The sequence below is a fragment of the Dipodomys spectabilis genome, unplaced genomic scaffold, assembly GCF_019054845.1.
Source record: "Dipodomys spectabilis isolate Male_0828 unplaced genomic scaffold, ASM1905484v1 ptg000267l, whole genome shotgun sequence".
NCBI classification, from domain to species: Eukaryota; Metazoa; Chordata; class Mammalia; order Rodentia; family Heteromyidae; genus Dipodomys; species Dipodomys spectabilis.
The window spans coordinates 1,351,443-1,374,143 of NW_024870944.1; the positions used below are offsets into that span (position 1 = coordinate 1,351,443).

Below are 22,701 nucleotides of genomic sequence, written 5' to 3' on the forward strand. Positions count from 1 at the left end.
GGTAGGGGAAAAACAAAGGATTGGGTAACAATGCTCAATAAGAAATGTACTCATTACCTTCCTTATGTAACTGTAACCCCTGTGTACAGTGTCTTTTCAATAAAAATATATATTAAAAAGATTCAAGGAAAACTTCTGTACTTATGGGAAGTTGTATTTATCACTCAATATCAGTAAGGTATTGGTTTTAGGACCACAGGCATATTAAAATTTTGGATCCTCAAACATTTTACTTGAACACAGTATATTATTTACATTAGAATGTGTCTACAACTTAGCTCAGTGTAATTGCTATGAAACGTTTTACTACATTTTATGTTTGAAATGGAAAATAAATGTACTTGCACTATCAACAGAAACATTTTTTTTCAATTTTTTTTGTCTTTTTGTCTGCATTTTGTGGATGGAATTGGGAGAACAGTTTTGAAAAGCTCAAATTTCATCACCAAGAGCTGTCTGCAAAATGTAAAAGGATCTAATACAGCATCTTGAATAATATGGAACTCCAAGGAGAAGTACTTGAATTGAGACATTATCAGAAACTATGCAAGGAATTTTTAGAAGCGCAGCTGCTAGATTTCTAATGGAGAGCTTTCATAACCCTTTCTGAAACACTAGTCAGAACCTCATTGAAGTGTAGATGATTTTCCTTCACCTTTCTGTCAAGCTCAGTCATTATCAATGACTAATATTGAATAATCCTCTAATAACAAAATGTTGATGGAATGTCCATCCAGTTTAGGTTAAGAGCGTTAACCTAGTAATGAACTAGATGGTAAGCAAATCTGAAACAGTTATAGGCTACAGGAGTTCAAGAAAAGGTAGGATCAATGGATACTACAGTATTTTTCCTGATAAGAGAATTTGAGGGCAAGTTATTTTATAATGGTTCATGTTAGGGAACAAGAAAACTTCAGAGGAAGAGTCAGAAAATTTGTGGGAATCAGGGCCATCTGAAACTCATTTCCAGAGTGCAACCTGATTAAAACTAGAATATTTTTCTTAAACATTAGAATTGGACTATCATTAGGGAGAAAGTTAGGTTTCAGTTGCAGCTGTGGTTAGTGTTAGCATTAGGGCAATGGAAAGTTTAGGGTCAAACTGAAACTATCTTTGAATAACAAGTCATGTTAGAATTAGGATGAATGTAAAATAGGAAACTGCTAATTATATTAAGATTAGGATATGGTTAGTGTGAGGGTTAGTCTCAATATTCCAGTTAAGTTTAGAGTTACAAAAATGGCAAGATAATGAGTAAAACTACAAATTATTTTTAGAGAGATGAGTTGAATCAAAGTTAGGATGAATAGATCTAATATATTTTTATGGCTTTTAGAATCCAAAGGCTATTAGTTCTATGGTTAGGGTTACTGTTCTAGTTCAGGTTAGACATAAGCTTAGATAAGGGTAAGCTATAAGATAAAACTGAGTTTTCTGCTAACATTTTCAAGTAAAATAAGTGTGAAATTTAACAAAAATTACAGAGTTTTCCTAATTATACTATTCAGGGTTTAATAGGGTTAAATTTAGAGTTAGGTTTCTAATAAGGTTTAGATACATAGTTAGGGTTAGAAACTAGAGCATAATTTAAGTAAACCTGCAACTTCTTTTTGGGGATAGAGGAGTTCAGTAAAACTTAAGAACAGTGGAAACTATGATAGCTTTCATGATATGAAGATTTGAGGTTAATATTCATAATAGGGAATGATTTCAGAGTCCAAGTCAGGGAATCTGTAGGATTTGGAGAAAAGTGCAAATAAATCATGTCAAAGACCATGAGTATCTGTTAGGATATATTTTCCATTAATTTTAGGATTGGGTTACTATTATCATCAAGGTTATCTTAGGGTTCTGACCAGGATTAGAGTTAGGATTATGGAAATGGAAGGTTGAGAACTTGAGTGACTTACTTCCTTTGTGTCTGTATATGCACTATTCTAAGGCTTGGACTCAAGGTTTGGGTTCTATCCCTGAACATTTTGCTGTAGGCTAGCATTCTACCACTTGAGCCATGATTCCACTTCCAGATTTCTTTGGCAGTGAATTGGAGATGAGAGTCTCACAGATTTTCCTATCCAAGCTGACATTGAACTGAGATCCCAAGATCTCTGCCTTCTGATTAATGGTAGGGTTAAACTCATGAGCTACCAGTGCCATGGAAAATGCCTGACTTTTATTGATTGTTTTTACTTTTGTTCAAGATCAACATTGAATGCAATATTTGATAGCATTGTTCACTAGGTAACAAGCTGCCACTTGAGCCACATCTCCAAAAATGATTTTCTTAAATAGCTGGAAATCATTAAATTTTCTTCAGTTGATATGAATCATTAGTGCTGTTCTAAAACTTATCCTAAGTATATATAGACCCTAGAGGTGATCTGAGCAGATTCTCATGGTTGGCTTCTAATTGCATAATATTTTAAGGATATAATTTTTAATTATTATTTTAAGTAGCAAAGGAGTTATTAAACAAAGCAGTTTCTGAGTACAATATACCTTGATCAATGCCAATCCTTTCAACATTCTCATCCTTCCTCTATGCACCTCTTCCTTCACTCTTCTCAATTTTGTAGGATATTTACTGGATTACTCTCTGCACTTCCCCCCTTTTCTCCTGGTCATTCTTGTACTTTCCCCCCTTCACCCCTGTTTTGACTAGCCACTTACATATGATGCAGCAACTCTACTCCTAGGCATTTACCTGAAAGATCACAAACCAGGATATAGTAAATATTTCAGCACAACCATGCTTACTGAATCAGCCCAGATACCCCTCAAGAGAGAAATGATTCAAGAAAATGTAATGCACACACACACACACACACACACACACACACACACACACACACACACACAGGAAGTCCTACTTACCCATCAGAAAGAGTATTATACCCTTTGTATCTCTCATTTCTCATTTCTTCTGACTGGTATCCAATTGTTGTCGTACTGTCCCTGTACTGCACTAAGTGACACATGCAAACTGATGTAAAAGATTTTCAGAGATTTGGCTAGCCATAGATTCCTAAATATGAGTTCTATGCTCATTCTCTTTGTTTATTCATGCCTTTGAGTAGTGATTGCACAGTTTCATTTGTACCATTTGCTATACAGAAAAGAGATGAACGCACATACATGGATATACATACATACATGGATATATGCACGCATATGGGTATATATTAAATACTTGAATTCATTTTATGTTTTTGAGAATTACGGAGCTAACAAAAATCACATGCATTTTACTTCTTAGTCAATTCTTTCAAAGCATAAATAACTTTGTCTCCTTTGAATACATAATTTTAAAGAGAATATCACCATCTCTAATCTTTCAGTGGCCTTGAAATTAGATGTTCTAATGGGAAATAGTTATTTAGCCAGTCCCAAATTGTGCCTTTTCCAAGTTATCAGATATTCAGTCTAACACATGCCCAAATAATAGAGAATGGGAACAGGTCTATATTGAGCACTCACAGTAGACAGCTCTCTGGACTTTCTCAGGAAGAGCTTTCTGCCATTGTGGGATGGATAGGGATGGATAATATACAAACAGATACCATAGATTGGAAGTATTGCGCTAAATAGACACCTGAGATATTGGATGTTTTAACTGCATAGTATTGGTTTTCATGAGTGAGTTAATCATATTCTTTACATGATGTTACTAGACTGTGGAATGCAGGTTTATTGCATTTACGTTGTATAACATGTTTTGAAATGTGGTATAAATCGTTTATCTTTTTTCTTGATATGGAATACTCCTAGTTGTCAATAGTGAAGAAATGCCCTGGAACTTTGTAACTTGAAGTCTTATGTTGCCATGTGTCATATTCTATTTTCCTTTTACAGAGTTGGTAAAAAATTATATGTAATTTATTTTATTTTATTTTTTTTGGGTCCGGTCGTGGGGCCTGAACTCTTGGCCTTGGTACTGTCCCTCAGCTCTTCAGCTCAAAGCTGGTACTCTACCACTTGAGCCACAGCGCCACTTCTGGCTTTTTTTTCTGCTTATGTGGTGCTGAGGAATCGAACCCAGGGCCTTAAGCATGCAAGGCGAGCGCTCTACCACTGAGCCAACTTCCCAGCCCTGTAATTTATTTTTTATTTTTATTTATTATCTATTACAGAATTTGAACTCAGAGGCTGGGCACTGCTCCTGAGGTCTTTTGCTCAAGGTTACCTCTCTACAACTTCGAGCCACAGTATCAATTTTAGTTTTCAGTGATTAATTGGTGATAAGCGTCCCACAGGGACTTTTCTCAACCTGGCTTTGAACTGTGATCCTCATATACCAGCCTCCAGATTAGCCAATATCACAGGCCTGAGCTACCTCCACCCGGTTATACGTAATTTAAACTGTAGTTTTCTGAAGTCTTTCATCCTACACTGAATATTTTTTCTTACGAGCTTTCTAATAAATATGTAATCTATTCAATTTTGAAAAGTACTGTGTACCTCCCACTTATTTCTGGCATTTCTGAAATCCAAGTTTCTCTGTGTGTCAGGGTGCATACTTTTGCCTGTAACAAGTATTATTGTTGAACACATAACATCTGGCTACTTACAGAACAAAGGATGTGAAGCTAGAATAACCAGATAAAGAACTTCCAGGACAATTCAAAGGCAACTCATGTACTCTCTCTGTAGGTGAATAGGCAGCATAGAAAAGAAATTCTTATATTTGAAAGTGATTGTGTGTGCACATAGGTGTTCACTTATTTATCTGTTATTATAGTTTTAGATATATTCACTAGTATAAAACAATATTTCATATATATGCATACATATATGCAATAACAGTTTCCAAAATCCAGGGAACCACCTCCATGGGCATCGCTTTCCTATGTTGCTCTCTGGGTAATAAGAATGAAACGTGGAATTGTCCTGTTGTAGAGAAATTACTCAGAGATTCAAGCATTTTTCTTTTAATTTGTTGCTTGTTCCTAACTCTAAAATTAGGAAGTCTGTTAATATATATGTTATATTATGATATATATATGAGACCCCGCAGGTGCATGTGAAAATGTTCATATCCTGTGTCAAATGTTAGATAATGTTTGAAAATAGTACAGAAACAGTCTGAGCAGTGTAGGGGTAATATCACTGGAGAAATTCAGAATTGCTCATCTGTATCTAGATTAAATAAAACAAGAAACTATGGCAGGGCAATGTGGTATAAGCCTAGAATTCTAGCACTCAGACTAAAACAGATTAGAGAGTGGAATTACATAGTGATATCTTCCCTGGACCAGGTAGGATAATTTTGTACTAATAAAACAAACCAAACAAGAAAGGAATACACAGTTGGAAGGTTGGGCTAATTTTGTCATTTTTTGAGAAGTCAAGTTACCTATTGAAATGCAACTCATATATAATCCTCACTTGTGTTTTAAGTTCTCTCTCCATTACAGAATATTCTTAGATGCAAAATGACTCATGAATACCTTCTAAAATTTGAGAAATTAAGTAATCATCATTCTGTTGGATTCCAAAGAAATGATGAAGGATTACAAAAGCTTAAGCTGGAGAAATAGCAAAGTTTGTCTAATGTAGGACTTTATAAATGTTGCTAAATTAGAATTGAGATTTAAAATAAATATTTTGGTTTTGTTTGTAATTTCATATTCTATTGGATACTACAAAATTCTTTTCTTTTTTTGTCAGTCATGTGGCCTGAACTCTGGGGCTGCACACTGTCCCTCAGCTATTCAGCTCAAGGCTAGTGCTTTACCAATTGAGCCACAGCACCACTTGCGGGTTTTTTTTTGCTTATGTAGTGCCGAGGAATCGAACCCAGGGCCTCATGCATGTAAGGCAAGCAGTCTACCACTAAGCCACCTTCCCAGCCCCAAAATTATTTTTAAGTAGAAGGTTTAATTGACAAATTCACAAATGATTCTTGCAGTCTACTTGCCTAGACTATTCTTTCAAGAAAGATATAATTAGAAATTAGTTAATAGATAATTCCAACCATTCATGTATTAAATGATAATGTGAATAATGTAGACAGAGTTGCCAAGAAATGGATGATATTAATTTATAAATTTAGAAAAAGCAATTTTTTGAGGCTTTGGTATAACATAGTATGAGGAGAATAATTGTGTGACATCTTCTTTCTTCCACCAATGTAACACAGGAAGCAATTTCCTTAATTATGTTCCTCTGTATACAATGAGAAAAATGCTAGGTTTGGGGTTTGTTTTCATTTTTGTTTTTGTTTTATTGGTTTGTCCTAGTGCTTGAATTCTGGGCCTAAACACTGTCTCTGAGCCTGTTTATGCTCAAGGCTTGTGCCCTACCACTTCAATCTCAGTGCCACTTCTGTCTGGCTTTTGCTGAGAAGTTTATTGGAGATAAACATCTAAGGAACCTTCCTGCCTGGGTGTGCTTTGAACTGTAACATTGCGCACTTAGCATCCTGAATATCTATGATAGTTTAAAAAAGTATAAATATGAATAATATTTGCAAATGTTCTGATCTCAACAATACCAGTGGGGGAAAATGATGCAACCCAATTTATTGTGATGTTATTTCGAGAAAATGGAAGGCATCACATTAGCAGAGGTGTAGTATTTTTTCACAATAGAGATAAGCTATTTGTGATGTAAGTTAAGGGAATTTTGACGTGCACCCTACACCTTGGAAACTGTTGGCTAGGATGACTTTATGGCATAAATCTTCGGATTAATGGTCATAGAAATAATAGCTTACTTTGATAAGCAATTGCTTACTCTTGAAGAATTAGTTATTACAGATGCTTCATAGTTTTATCCTTTACCAGAATGTGGCTATTTTTCAGTTTACTTCTCAATCTGTAGCAACCCATTGGAATATGAATCTACTGCAGAATTACATAACATGCAAACAGGTACTGTTTTGAAGCTCTCAGTTAGGAATGTTCAGAATTTGAAAATGAGTAGTTATTAGTCATAGGAATCTTGAAGAACACATATATTCTGTCCTCTTAACAACTTATTTACTTTTAAAAGTTATGGGTTTCCATAGAATGAAACTTTTCTGTTTTACTATGAGAAAGTTTGAATTTATTCTTTTTTCAAAATATTGGCAAGTATATTGTGAAAATATTGTCTAGTTAGATAACATTCAAGTTGATGGCCCTCTGATTAAAAAGGGGTAATTAATTCATATTTAATGCCAAATAGTATTGATTTTTAAAAGTTACTAAAAAATAATAATATCTACTATACCAATACAGTGAAATTTTATTTCATGTAGCTTATTTATTTAATTTAATTTTCTTGTCAAAGTTATGTACAGTGGAGTTACAGAAATTGTAAGGTAGTGAATACATAATGTTTCAAATTTGTTATCCCCTTTCTCATTTTTCTCACAGTTTTCCTTCACCACAATACCCCTCACAAGTTGTAACGTACATTTCCATCATATTGTCTTGTGAGCATTTCTATTGCATTGGTTTGCCCTTTGTCCTGTTTCTCGCCATTTTGTTGTTCCTATTCCCTTCCCTAATTAAGGTAAATGTATACCAATACATAGGGTATCAAAATCAAATACAGCAGGGAATAAACCATAGGTTAAAATGCCAAAAGAAAATAAAAATCACATAGTGCATTAAAAACAACAACCGCAAATATAAATCTGTTTCCATATCTTGGATTTCATTTTGCTTAGCATCAGCATATATGGTCATATATATAGCATAACAAAGGCCCTGGAAAATAATAGTTTCATGGACACGATATCATGAAAACAACATGTTAACTGTTTTTGATGGTAATGGTGGAATTAGGATTCTGTTAAAGGAATTTCAAAAGAGTTTTAAAGTTATGACAGGTAAATTTTAATTGTTCAAACTTTTTAACAAGTTATCCTATTAAAATTTTTTTTAAATTGCCTGGGAGAATAGGCTTTCATGCAAAGAAATCCATGGAGACTTAGCTCAGAGGGGGCAATGTGGGTGAGGATGACTCTTTTTCACACTAAACAAACAAACCTCACAAACCTTGCTGTAAATCCTGTAGGTAACCTTGAGAATTGTCCTTACCCAAGAAATATACTCTTACTGTGTGAAACAAGGTTGTAGTGGAATTTAAATTCAAAGTTCTTTAAAAAAAGACATCAAAATTGTGATTTGACCTTTACTTACCAAACAGTAATTCTCTGAAAAAGATAATTGGGGTCAAACTATGTAGGGAGAAAGTGCCTTCCACAATGAAAGAAGGTATTGGGTTTATACTTTTCTGTTTATAATACTTTCTACAATGTCTTTGCACATAAAGCACTGAAACTCAGAAAAAAATCTGATTGGATACTTTAAACCAATGATTTCACATTTCTAAGTGGCTCAAAAATATAATATCATTATTAACACGAGACAGTGAAGACTTCTCTTATTACATAAGCAAAAAGTTTTGGGATCAGAAAAGAAGAGCAAATGGAAAAAGTAAGAAAACAGTGTTCTTAGAAGCCCTAGCTAAGCGTATTGGCTTCAGCAGTGGAGGGAGACCAAAACTTTTTTAAATAGATTGTCTTAATATTTTTGCTACCTAAAGTGGTTTTACAGAGCCTATTTGGCTCACTTCAATGCACACTAGATCGAATGAAGACATAAAAATAAATTCCACATCCAAATAAAACAGTTTTAAAAGAGAAACCATGAAGACATAGCAGTGAGGGAGGCCTTATAATCCTTCCACTTCACTAGACTTTAAGCCAAGAAGCTGTGTTTAATTGGAAATCAGGTAAGAGCTAAGAGGAGGACATAGAAATAGGACATAGAAGTATTGTCCTTTGTAACAGACATTGTCATCCAAGGTATGGGTGATTTAACTCTATTCTTCTCCATAAATCTTGTTTCTTTGTTTTTTGGGGGCATCTGGTCGTGGGACCTGAACTCTGGGCCTGGGCGCTGCCCCTCAGCTCTTCAGCTCAAGGCTAGCACTCTACCACTTGAGCCACAGCGCCACTTCCGGCTTTTTTTCTTATGTGGTGCTGAGGAATCGAACCCATTGCCTCGAGCATGCAAGGCAAGTACTCTACCACTGAGCCAACTTCCCAGCCCCTCCATACATCTTGTTAAGCAAATGCAAGACCAAGAGAAAAATAATCTATTGAAGTAATTTTGCAAAGAATAACTTCACTGTTCCTGATATGGTATCTAACGAGAGTCTTAAGTGAGAAGATAAAAATGGGGTATTCTTCGGTTTCCTCTAAGCATCTTGTTAGCAAACTAGATCTTTAAAGTTAGAAGTAATTGAACCAAAAAGTGGTGGAGTACTTATTTTTGTTGGCACTTTAGACACAAGAAGACTTTCAAGGTAAAAGAACAAAAAAGTATAGCTAAATATTTTTGATCACAGCTTCTTCGATTGTTTTTTTGGAGACAATGTTTTACATAAGAGTTTGTCCTCATTATCATAGATGTTGGGTTTTCATGGCAACCAAAGGCAAGAGGGAAGTTTAATGGACTCGCTTGGACAAGTAAACAGCATAATAGAAAAAATGGCAAATAATCTTTAGTGAATTACATTGACCGATTACTTTGCCAGAACAAAGAAGGAAAGACATAATTCAAAATCACTTGACTGAAAAGTATGAAAAAGAGTAGTAAAGAGGGATGAGAGAAAACATAGAGGACTGTTTTCTCTCCAGTGGAGTAATGGGTTTTGATCTTGTTTCTTCCATTCTATATTCACCAGCTATCAAGTGTATCTCAGGACTGGAATATCCAGTTCAGACAAAGAGATCTCCCATTAGGAAATATTTGCTGCAGATGTAAGTGATTTATAATCTTAGACAATCTATTTAAATCTGTTCAAAATTCTCCCCTACCCCAAACTGCCCTCTTTGAACAGTTGGTTTGCTTTTCCCATACTACCTTTGATTAACTATTTAAAATTTTGAGAGGTCATATTCATACTCTCTAGAGATTGCTGTTTGGTTGTGATATTTGTGTGTTTGGTTTTTGTTGTGTTTTTAACTGAATTTCAAAAGGTTGTGGTAGTGTGTTACAATTAAATATATCCATGTAATTGTCCAGTGCTTCTGGATCAGAGTCACTCCTTCTATCATTCTCAACCAACCCCTTCTCCAAGATTTATTTCAGATTTACCACTTCCTTTATCACATGTGTACATTGAGTATTCTAGTTGTACTTGCCACTTTTTAATTTTTCATTCATTCTATGTTTTTACTAATATTCTTCTCTGGTTTCAACTTCTTGATAGTCATTCTGTTAAACTGTCTGTTCATACTTTGACAGGTTTATATACATTCCATGGCATTTCAAAACCTGCATATACTTGAACTGATATCAGCTTATATTTCCATAATTAATTCATCTGCAATAACAATTTGAAAGACTGGAGACGTGAAGGACCTAGGCATGATTTTATTCTTATCCATCTGTAAGATTAATCTTTAGTCAACAAGAAAGTTTATAAATGGATTAGAATGTTTTGCTAACTAGCAGTTTTTATAAATGTCTTCGTACAATGGTTTGTAATTATTTTATTTTACATGGGATAATATTTTCTACTACCTATAACTTTTGGGAAAAGAAGAAAACTAAAATTTATTACTGTGGAGGAATATGATAGAAATAGAAGACAGATTTTATGTTTGTCACATCTCTGATAAGTACCCATATTCAAGACTTGAAGTCATATTTCTTAAGGAAAACATCAAACAACATGATAAGGCAAATATTCTTGATCTTTTAAAATCAAAAAGAAAAAACCAAAAAGAAAAAAATCTTGAAGTTGTGCTGTGGCCCTAGTGGTAGAGTGCTAGCCTTAAGCTGAAGAGCAGAGGGACAGCGCCTAGGCCAAGAGATCAGGCCCCACGCCCGGACCCCCTAAAAAAATTATTTTAAAAGGAATATATTTTCAGGAGATTAAATATAGGTTACCATTGATTTGAAAATGACAACCTTTTTATACTACATAACCAAGTTTTACTGAAGTACCAGTGTTTTGAAGCACTAAGGATCTTCTCAATTAATGTTTTTCTGAATTCTATTTGACTTCTAATTCAAGTTTTCTGAGCCTTGGTAGACAAATTATGGATCTTATCTTTCCAGGAACTATTTTTTGGCCTACTTATACTGGACTGAAATCTTTCATTAATCATTAGGAGAGGGGTATTAAAGATATTCTTGTGACATTTGTGATCCTGTTCACTCATATGGGCTGGTCATCTGTAAACTGAAAGTGTGAATTACAGTAGTTTCTCTCAGATTTTGTGATCTCATCTTTCATTTTAAGTTGCCTTGCATTTCACAATTGCTTACTGCTAAACCCTGTGTAATTGAGGCCCTAAATTATTATAGGAAATGAGAAGTTAAGATGAGTCTTCAATTACTTTCTGTTGGCATGTTGCATGGGCTTAGGTGAGAAGACTTGCCCTTGTTATCTGATGATGCAGATAACTGGGACCTGGGATCCTAGGACGCGTGGGTCCTGTAGAATAATAATACCTTTTGCACATCATATCAGCAATATTTGGGTATGATCAGAAATATGGGGAAAACCATTCTGGGTCCAGCGAGTTCAAACAATATACAGAGCAGCAGAGTAAAATCCCTTGCAGATTAGAGGAAAACAACATTTTTTTTTTTTACCTTGTGAATTCAGTAGATTAAGAACAATTAGAAGGTATCATAAATTTATACCGAAGACATTGCATTGATACTTCTTATATTCTAATATATATTCTAAACCTAATTATTTATATTCCAATCTATTTATTGTAATAAATATCAATTTATTTGTCAAATCATCGATTAATTCTAGTAAGTTTCATTGTGTGAAATATAAAATTAGCACATATACATGCAAAATATATAACTATATGTAATATAAAGAAATATTTTTCATTGTTCTGATGTGGTTAGGGTATCAAAGGCAACTCTGTTTTACAGTATTATTCCATTATCTCTACCTCAGAGTTTGGTAGAGTTAGACCTAAAGCTTTACCATTTGTAGATTTACAGCCTAGAGGCAAGAGGAAACACTGTCATTAAAACATTACCAATTTAAGGCCTAATATCAAGGAGAAAAATATGGACTTCTCCTGGATCTATGGAAATATTTGGTGATAGAAATTCAGTAGTGTATGTTCCTGCCTGGTTGGATGGTAGACAGGTCAGGACATTAGGTAATCATGCAAAAGAACAATTTTTTTCACTTTCTTGGCTTTAGCTATTTTTGAAATGGTAGGTATAATAATTACATTTTGATAAAATACTTTCTAGTCAGAACTGTTTATTTCTCTATGATCCCTTGTAACTAAGATTAGTTTTGTTCCACTAAGATAATCTTTGCTGTCAGGGTAAGATATTCTGTTTGGTCTGTTACTATATGGAAGAAGGGTAAAGGATCAGTAGACATTTGTGCCACTAAAACCTCATTTGGGAAATTTTAAGCTGCAAAAGTTTAGAAGTAGCACTTCAGCAAGGCTTACTTTGAATCCATTAGCTCCACAAAGCTAACTCAGTTGATAAATAAGTACTTGAAAAGCCATCTCTTTGAACCTAGCTATAAAGGCTTCAAAGTATGATCAAGTTTAAAATGAAAAAGACTTAAAATAGTCATTGGCAAAAAAATGCAAGTGTGAGCAATCTACCGAATAATATGTTTTTTCCACTATACACAGAATTTCAGAGAAATAAGATCAATAGCATTGTTAGTAACAATAAGGTTTCCTTGTTACAAATAGACAACCAAGGAAAAATGCCTGTATAAAGATTGCATCATTAACTTCTTAAATTTACAGGATACTACATGCTTCGGCAGCACGTATACATAAATTACAACAATATAGAGATTAACATGCCACTTGGACAAGGATGATATGAAAATATGCTAATTATTCCATATTTTTCATTCTTCAGTTGCTAGAAATGAAAAGCAGTTATTAAAAAGTTGATTACAAAAATACAAGTGTAACAACATATGTGATTCATATAATTATAGTTTGATATCAGTGTATTAAATCTTCACCTTAGAAATGTCTTTACATAGCATAACCTTTACAAAACTTTTGAAATTAGATAACATTTTAATTTTATCCCAAAGAAATAAAATACTATAAGGACCTAGGAGAAAAAAGAATCTTAAACTGTTTTTATATGGAATGCAATCTGTAAGGACACATTTATTAATGAATTTATATAATATATAACAATGTAGTATTCAAAGTATTATATCTAGGAGAGAATGAAATAGATTATGGACATTTTACAAACAGAATACAGAATATGTTAAAATATACTTTCTTTAGACAAGCACCGGAATTATCTTCAGATTCTGTACTACTCATTTCAACAGATATGGTAAAATTATTTCTGATTTAAAAAATCACAAGCTCTACAAAAATCATTATATATGTATACAAACAACTCTTGAATATATTTTGACATCAAAGTCAGGCAATTCATTTGGAAGAATACCATGGAATCCATGAATTTTAAAGTAAGCTATTGCTGTGGCTTTGTATTGTGAAAATATTTTGTGCAGAGACAAAGGATGGACTGGCATTTTTGAAATTTAAGTAACTTATCCAAATCATTAAGACATAGAACAATTTGTACAGCCTTTCACAACTTCAAAGAGGTAGTCACACATACTTATCTTTTGGCAGTATCAAATGCAGTTTCTTCCAAGTTGTTCTTCAGACCTGGTTTAATATAATGGTTCAAAAGAAGGAGATCAAACGTATCTTTGCTCTTTCTATTCCCAGCAGCAAGTTGCAAGGGGGTCAAGAGGCCTTTCGTTTAGACATTGGTATGTGCATCATGATGAAGTAAGAATGAAGCCACACTGGTATTATTCCACGTATAAGCACTGTGCAGGTGTGTCCAGCCATTCACAGTTATTGCATGAATATCTGCCTCGAGCCACCAACTCATGGAAAATGTCTCAGTGTCAACTGTAGGTTTCCTGATGAAGAGCGGTATACTCATCGTCATCCCTAGTATTCACACGAGTGGCCTTTTTCGAAAGTTTTCGCCACACTGTAGAAAGCCGATTAATTTCAGCAGGCTAAAGAAGAAATTTGCTTGGATCCTTCTCCATTTTTTTCTTGCAAATGATACCATTCCTCACTTTTTCATCTTCTTCCTTGTCTTCATCAGAATTCCCTAACCAGAGACTTTGAGTACCAGTCGGAATGAGGTGTCCATGTATTTCCCCAGTAGTTGATTTTGGTTTAAAAATTAAACTTCAGTAGAGAAGCAAAAAGTTTAAAAACTGTTACAAAGTAAAGTAATTAATCAGAACATGTTAGTATTCATACTAATCATAAGCTGAATTTATAGTGATAGTCAAATATGTAAGAAATGAGACAATTTGCCATACATTTGCACTTAATAAGTGAGAAAGAGTTTTCTAGGTCTTTTAAAATATATCTTAAGTTTAATAAAGAACCTATTCTGTGACATCATATGATAATCAGATAAAGCTGATATTAGAGCAAAGAACGGATTCTACTAAGTTTTTGCATATTAATGTATATACTTATTTTGGTTGTGGGAAAGTGGGGATTTCGACTTGAGTTATTGCTCTTGCTAGGCTGGCGTCATATCAGTGGTTAATTTTAGGATAGGTGTTCCCTTTCCACAAGAACATGCACCTGATCTGTCATTTTAGCCTTCCCAACATCAATGGCATCAGAGTTGCAGACCAACTTGTCTAGCTTCCTACCTTGGCTGGCCTGGATTCTGCAGTCCTTCCAATCTTAGCCTGTAGATAGTGCAGTGTGGTAGAAATGATTCAATGCACCCAGCTATAGATTGAGAAGGAGGTCCACTAAACTTTCGGCCTGGTTCTATTTTTAAGCCTCCTCAGTAGTTACGAGTAGAGGTGGAAGCCCCTGGTGCAAAGCAGCAAGAGTATTTTTCAAAGTTACTAGACATATATATGACTTGTGATTACCTCAGGAAAAAAATTCAAAAAATAACTTTAAATATTCACACTATAAATATTTTAAAAACAAAATATATGTGTCTGAATAATTTACATGTGTAAAAATCATGCAAAATTATATTAACTAGTCCTACAACTCTGAAGAAAGAATTACCCTAAAGAAACAGAAGAAAATAATTAAGTTCAAAATTTGAAATTTAGAAAATTAAATGAAGTGTACTCTTTAGATGACTTAAGTAACTGTAAACCCTCTGCATATAAATTTTCTTATAAAAATGCATGAACAAAGAAAGCAAAAGTACCCATTGATCAATAGCACCAGCAAAAGCATCAGTAGTTCTTTTTTTGAGCATACAAAAAAAATCGATGGAAGAAATAACAATGTTCCTTCCATAAGAAATGTACTTATTTATGTAACTGTAACCCCTCTGTACATTACCTTTACAATAAAATTAAATTGAAATTAAAAATATACTGAACAAGGGATCTTCAATCATATTATGACAAATTTCTAATCAGACACTAGATTAAATATTAGACAGCAAGGGCAACACATTTAAGGTGTTAAAAGGACATATCTAATACCAACCTTTCTAACAAATATATATACTTCCCCCATGGGAGAGATGAGCTAAGTACCTAACAATGGCTCAGACATATAACCTTAACTACTCAGGAAGGTGAATTGTGAGGATTGTGGCTCAAAGACAGCTAGGGCCTTGTCCCCTCAGAAGCAAATTGTAGGAGAGCTGTCCTTGAGAAGGACAGAGGTCTTCTTGCCATGTCATTGCTGGAACAAATATAGGATAAGGTGGCCATCAAGCATGGAAGCTATTGGCCAGTGTCTCCACAGAAGCAATTTATAAGATTCAGGAGTCCTCTACAAGATCAGAGGACTTTGACCACTGTCCTAGTAGTTTCAGGAATGGCATAACAATGACCAGAGCAACCTCAAGCACACATGGAGTCCTTAGCAACAGTCTTTGAAGCTTATGGGCTAGAGTATCAATGCTGGCAAGCTATGATTGTTCCACTTTTTCTCTGACTTCACTGGCCCAGACTCTGATTGGTCCATTTCTTCTATGATGTCACTATGATGGGCTGTGATAGCTCCATTTTGAGAGGTCATGCAGTCTATATAGGAAGACACTGTGCTCCAACCTATGTCAGTTAACACCTCTAGGAGCTCTTGATTGGTGACACGATGGACTGACTCAAATCAAATTCATGATTTTTCTGATTTGGGGGGGGGTGTGAGTTGTCGTTTGGTTTTGGTATTTCTTTTTATTTTTTCTGTGTTTCCATTATTTTATTTAGTTTATTTTAGGTAGACTTGCTACCTGCCATCATAGCAGAAGGATGGAAGAATACAAAGAATCATCCTCCATATCCTTCAATGAAGAGATCATCAATCAATACCAGATGAAAGAGCTCATTGACCATGGTACCAATGGACAAGTGAAGCTGACAATCCACACCTCACACACATGGAAGTGGCAGTTAAAATACTCCTGAAGGGATGAAATGATAAAGTTTGAGGCAGTGACCACTTGTTGCTTGTTTCTGTCTAGCAAAGCAACACGTGGTGGTAATTCAAACACCTGGTTGATTGTGTGCCTTTATAAGACCTGCAAATCCTTAGCTAAGGGCTCTCCTCCTAGGCTCCGCTGTACCGAAGTGTAGGACGAGGCCCAAGCAGCAGCACGTTTAAATAAAACAGCTGTAGAGTCTGACTTTCGGTGGTCTTTTTGCAGGGGGGGGGGTTCCTGCAACCATGGCATAACATATTAGTGGGGGCTGGTTCGGGATATGCCCCAAAGATCCCGGAGACCTCAGACTCCAAAGGTAAAACAGCGCTGTCTTTGTTCATTTGTCTTGTCTTCTTGTTTGTCTGTTTTACTTTCATTTTCCCTTGTGAGGATGGCCCCTCCAATTCGTAAAGGGTTGTCAAAGTGGACCTGCTTGCATGACAACACTGGAGGAACTGGGAGATGTTCCATATCCTCTTGTGGGGAGGGGATAACCCTGCTGTGTGGAGCAGGGGTTCTTGGAACCCCACCATATGGAGCGGGGTCCTTGGAACCCCGCCGTTTGGGGGCGGGGGTACTTGGAATCCCGCTGTGTGGGGCAGGGGTCCTTGGAACCCTGCTGTGTGGGGCAGGGGGGGGGATGTCCTTGGAACCCCACCGTGTGAATTGTGGGGCGAGGGTTGGTTTGGTGTTGGGCCAGAACTGACCAAGAGAGCCTTCTAACCGAAGCCCAACTCTCCCACTGTGGGTCTGCTCCTTCTGCTGTGGGGCATGGGTATGGAACCCCGCCATGACAGGAGTCAATGGACCAATTTGGGGGATCTCCACTTTGTAAGCATTTTTTTTTAATAACTGTCAGGCCTGCATGTGTTTTGTTTGTATTGTTTTTTGGACTGTATGACTGACAGGACTGGAAACCATGTGCAACACTCCATCTAGCTCCCTAGACTTACAAAAAGAAACTAAGAAAGAGGAAAAGAAAGTGTACCCCCGGGTTTTTCAGGGAGATAACTTGGAAGAAGAAATGTGTCCTCCCCCATACTCCCCTTCCCAGGTTCCTTTTGCAGAACCTGAGAATGATCAAGAGGAGGAGGGAGCTATAGAACACTTGGCACCTGCCCTTCAAGTTTCTGAGGGGCCAGTCACTCAACGCTGCAGTGGGATCAACCCCCCATCTAATGCAGCTGTTTTTATCCCTACGTGCCATAGGTACTGTGGATGTGGATGGTCAACAGCAACCCAATAGTGTCCATTTTCTACCAATGCTCTATACAGTTGGTGCATACAAAACGCCCCCTTTTCTGAGAAACCCCAGGATTTAATTCATTTGCTTGAAACTATTCACTTTACTCATCAGCCCACTTGGGATAATTGCAGTCAGCTTTTACAAGTTTTTTACCACTGAAGAGAGAGACCATATCTGAGAGGCAGACCAGAAACATATCCGTGGCCCACAGGAGTGCCCGTCACGGATCCTGCTCTGATCGCTGCCTATTTTCCTGAGATCTGACCAACATGGGACTACAAGACAGTTGAAGGTAGGGAGCATCTCCTCATGTACCGCCAGGCTCTGTTGGCAGGTCTCAAGGCGGCGGCCTGCCGACCTACTAATATGGCCAAGGTTTATGATGTAAGACAGGGAGTAAGTGAAAGTGCAGCAGCATACCTTGAGCGGCTCTTGGAAGCTTTTAGTCAATATACTCCATATGATCTTGAGACCCAGGAGTTGGCTCAGATGATTATGTTTGCCTATATAAATCAAGCTGCACCAGACATAAAGTTGCAGGCTCTAGACAGCCTTGGTGAAAAGTCTATAATTAGGGATCTAGTAGCTACGGTAGGAAAGGTTTACAATAAGAGAGATAGAGGAGCAAAGACAGGAAAGCAAGGACAGAGAATGTAAAATGGACCATGAAAAGAGAAACCGGGCCAAGGAAAAGAGGCCAGATTTGTTGGACTCACCACTATCTCATGCTGAGCATACCTGGTTCACAGATGGCAGCAGTTTCATTCGAGATGGAAAAAGGTACATGGGCCCAGCAGTCACAATGGACACTGTGATAGTGTGGGTAGAAGCACTCCACCAGAGAACATCTGCACAAAGAGCAGAGCTAGTGGCACTAACAAAAGCCCTACAAATTGGAAAAGGGAAGAGACTAAACATTTACATAGACAGTCGGTATGCTTTTGCCACCGTGCATGTCCATGGAGCCATTTACCAAGAGAGGAGGATGCTGACAGCTGAGGGAAAGACTATTAAAAACAAACAAGAAATTTTAAGCCTCATCCAGGCCTTATGGGAAAAAGCAAATATTGCCATCATGCACTGCCCTGGCTATCAAAAGGGAACTGATTCATTAACCAAAGGAAATAACTTGGCTGATCAGGCAACTAAGGAGGCGGCCCTCCAGCCCGGAGCATAAGTACTGACTCTAGTAGACCCAGGGCCACGAGCTTTGCCTCCTGAGCCTCAGAATTCCCAAGAAGACTTCGAGTGGATAAAGAAAATTCCCATGGCCTATAAACCCCCTGGCAGAGAAGGAAACAAAGACTGGTGGAAAACTGGTGAGGGGAAACTTACCTTGCCACAAAGATTGGGCAAGGGGATTCTTAAGAGAATCCATCGGGTCTCTCACATGGGAACCTGAAGAATGCAGAACTTGCTCTGACACTCAAGTAAAAAAGGCAAGGGAATCAACTCTTGAGGACATTGTTAAAAATTGTAAAGCCTGTCAACTCACCAATGCCCCCAATCAGCCGGTTACAAAAGGAGCTCGCCTCCATGGAGATAGGCCAGGTGTGTATTGGGAAATAGACTTCACAGAAATTAAAACTGGAAAATTTGGATATAAAAATTTGCTAGTTTATGTAGAAACATTTTCAGTATGGGTTGAAGCCTACCCAACAAAGCATGAGACCACAAATATCGTGGCTAAGAAGATCCTGGAAGAAATTCTACCCAGGTATGGCTTCCCATCCCCCAATGGGTCAGACAATGGACCAGCCTTTGTCTCAAAAGTAAGTCAGGGAATAGCTCCTGCATTGGGGACAGATTGGAAATTGCACTGTGCTTATAGACCCCAGAGTTCAGAGCAGGTATGAATCAGACTCTATAAGAGACCTTAACTAAATTGGCCTTGGAGACTGGTGTAGACTGGGTATCACTCCTTCCTTTTGCCTTGTTTAGAACAAGAAATTCACCCTATCGGCTTGTCCTTACTTGCTTGCTGATTTGGATGATACTGAATTTCTGTGTAAGCTTGACTATTTACAGCTGGTGCATAAGAGTATGTGGCCCCAACTTAGAGCATTATATGATTCTGCTTCTATTCCTATCCCACATTTGTTTAAACCAGGGGACTGGGTGTTTGTTCGAAGGCACAATTTGCAATCTCAGGAAACAGGATTGAAGGGACCTTACATAGTGCTACTGGCTACACCCACTGCCCTTAAGATGGACGGCGTTGCTGCTTTGATCCACTGTTCCCATGCCAGACCAGCTGACCCCTTTGCCCTGGATGACCATCAGGAAACATGGGAAGTCTCCAAGCATCCTACCCAACCACTGGGCATACGCCTCAAGAAAAGATAAATCGACTGATTGTTATTGCTATACTCGTTCAAGATCAAGAGCTGTTGAAGTTTAGTTTTGGGCCAGAGCCACAAGATTGTGGCTCAGGACCATAAATCAAGTGTGGGGGGGGGGGCGGGGGTTGAAAGGCTAAAGTTTGAGACAGTGACCACTTGTTGCTTGTTTCTGTCTAGCAAAGCAACACGTGGTGGTAATCCAAACACTTGGTTGATTGTGTGCCTCTATAAGACCTGCAAATCTTTAGCTCAGGGCTCTCCTCCTAGGCTCCGCTGTGTGGGAGTGTAGGAAGAGGCCCAAGCTGCAGCCCGTTTAAATAAAACAGTTGTAGAGTCTGACTCTCGGTGGTCTTCTTGCGGGGCGGGGAGGAGGTCCTGCAACCATGGCATAACAGAGAGAGTCCTCCAGTCATCAGTTAAAGAATGAAGTGGACATTTTTAAGAAGGTATGGCACAAACACACCATCAGGTTGTACCAGGTGATGGAGAAGGAAGAGTATATGTATCTCATCAATGGAACTGGCCAGTAGGGGGATACCTTCTGGGGTGGATCTCAAAATCCTGCCGCCTATAAGAGGATGAAACCAAGAGGCTCTTCACACCAATTGTAAGTGCTGTTCACTACCCACACCAGAACAGAATCACACACTGAGACCTTAATTCCAACAATATCCTGTTGGATACCAAAGGCAATATCAAAGTCAGTGGTTTTATCTGAGCATCTGGTTCACCCTGGGGCAGTTGCTATCAAATGTATGTGCTGCTGTGCTATTCCACCCCCCTAAATTTTCCTGGAAGAAAGAAATGATGGCCAGGTGCCAGTCGCTCACTCCTGTGATCCTAGCTATTCAAGAGGCTGAGGTCTGAGGATCATGGTTCAAAGCCAGCCCAGGCTGTCTCTATCCTCTGACCAGACTCATATTGATACCAAAGACTAATTTGAGGTGGAGATGGTAATGGATAGAGATGGCTAGCATATAGTTACAACTCTTCTCAGAATAAGCTGCTGAATGTGGGCCCAGGAACAGAGCAGTTCCAGACAAAGGGGAGGAGAACCCTAAGAGATATCAAAGATAACTTCACTTGAAAGCCAGAAGGCCCTGTTATTGAGATGGGGGAGATTTGTAGGTGGTGTACTAAAAAAAAGAGTTGAAAGTGGGATCCACGAATTGAGATCAAAACACTGTTTGCCTAGCAAAACCCTCAGTCCAGCCAAGAATACAAGTGCATCAACTGCAATAGAGTTCCTCTGGAGGGATTCCAGCCACTGAGCACCTTGTACTGCAGTGTAAACTGAAAGTTGTAGTTATCAAAGCATGTAATTTTTGTGCATACAAAACTACTTTAATTACCCTTAAACTACACCCTAGTCATTACAATTTTTGTTTGATTTATTTTATTCTATGTTATTTAAGATGCAGTCTCATTATGTAGCCAAGTCTGATTTTAACTTCATAATTATACTGCTTAGTCTCCTAAGTGTTGTGATTACAGGTGTGTCCCTCTTTGTTGTCCATCATATTTTACCTGCATGTTACCTAAACTTTCAATACTTTATTTTATCCCTTGGCAATACTGCGGTTTTGATTCAGAGGCTGGTGCTGGGCAACCTAGTGCTCTACCACTTGACCTCTGCGCCTGGCCTTACTCTTCATTTTGCTTTAGATGAGCTCTAATTTTATTATTTTTTGTATTGTATTTTATGTGCTTGGGTCAGAATCAGACTGTGATTGTAATGTATTTTCCTGCTGAGAAGCTTTTTTGTCCTTTTATATTTCTTATAAATATAAATTTTCTTCTTAATAAAAAGAAGGTACACAGAGGTGTTACATTTATATAAGTCATTTTAAAGTTGAAAACCTTATTTTAGAAGAGTAAAAATGCATATAATCACTAAATTTTATCTCTAGAGAAAATGGCTACAAGATTAAATGTTTTTGGAGGCTAGGTCAGTGGCATTTGGAATTGTTCTCACTTCAGTTCCAGACAATGCTACATAGCTCCAGGCCTGCATGGCCTAAATAAAAGCAAGTAAAAAGTAAAAAAAAATGATTTTTTAGGGCACATCTGTAGAAGGTTTGAAATACATTTGAAATACATTTTATTGACCTTTTGTATATTTCTTTGCTGATGAAAAGTGATATAGGAATTATGGTACAATATGACACACTCTTCTAACATAACATAGCATTATCACATTACCCAGCAATTCCATTGCTCATTGCGTAACCAAAAGAACTGAAAAGAAAAAACTAATAGCTCATATGCCAATAATAATAGCAAAGTTCACAATAGTCAGAAGCTGGAATTACCTGGAGTGTCTATAGATATACAGGTTTACAAAATATGAGGTAAGCATTAATGGAATATGACATCCACAAAAATGCTGCAATTAATATATATCTGTCACGGATGGAAACAAAAAATAATCTACTATTTATGTGAAACATTGACTAAACCATTTTATAAGAGAAAATGGAAGATCAAAATTTCTGGGGAAGGTCATTGGGGTGATTATTACTCAATGATTGTGTGGATTCCATCAGTATCAACAAGATAGTTCACAAATAGAGGTAATGGTGTGGATATAATTAATGTCACTGAAATTTATACGTGCTTAGCAAGCATGAGGCCCTGCGTTCATCCCCAGCACATCCAAAAAATGCTAAATCTTTCT

At 37.1% G+C, this 22,701-nt stretch overlaps 1 pseudogene; it reads left to right on the forward strand.

Annotated features, from left to right (window-relative positions):
• The first annotated feature begins 12,765 nt into the window (after nt 1-12,765).
• On the forward strand, nt 12,766-12,865 carry LOC122125934 (annotated as a pseudogene).
• The last annotated feature ends 9,836 nt before the right edge of the window (nt 12,866-22,701 follow it).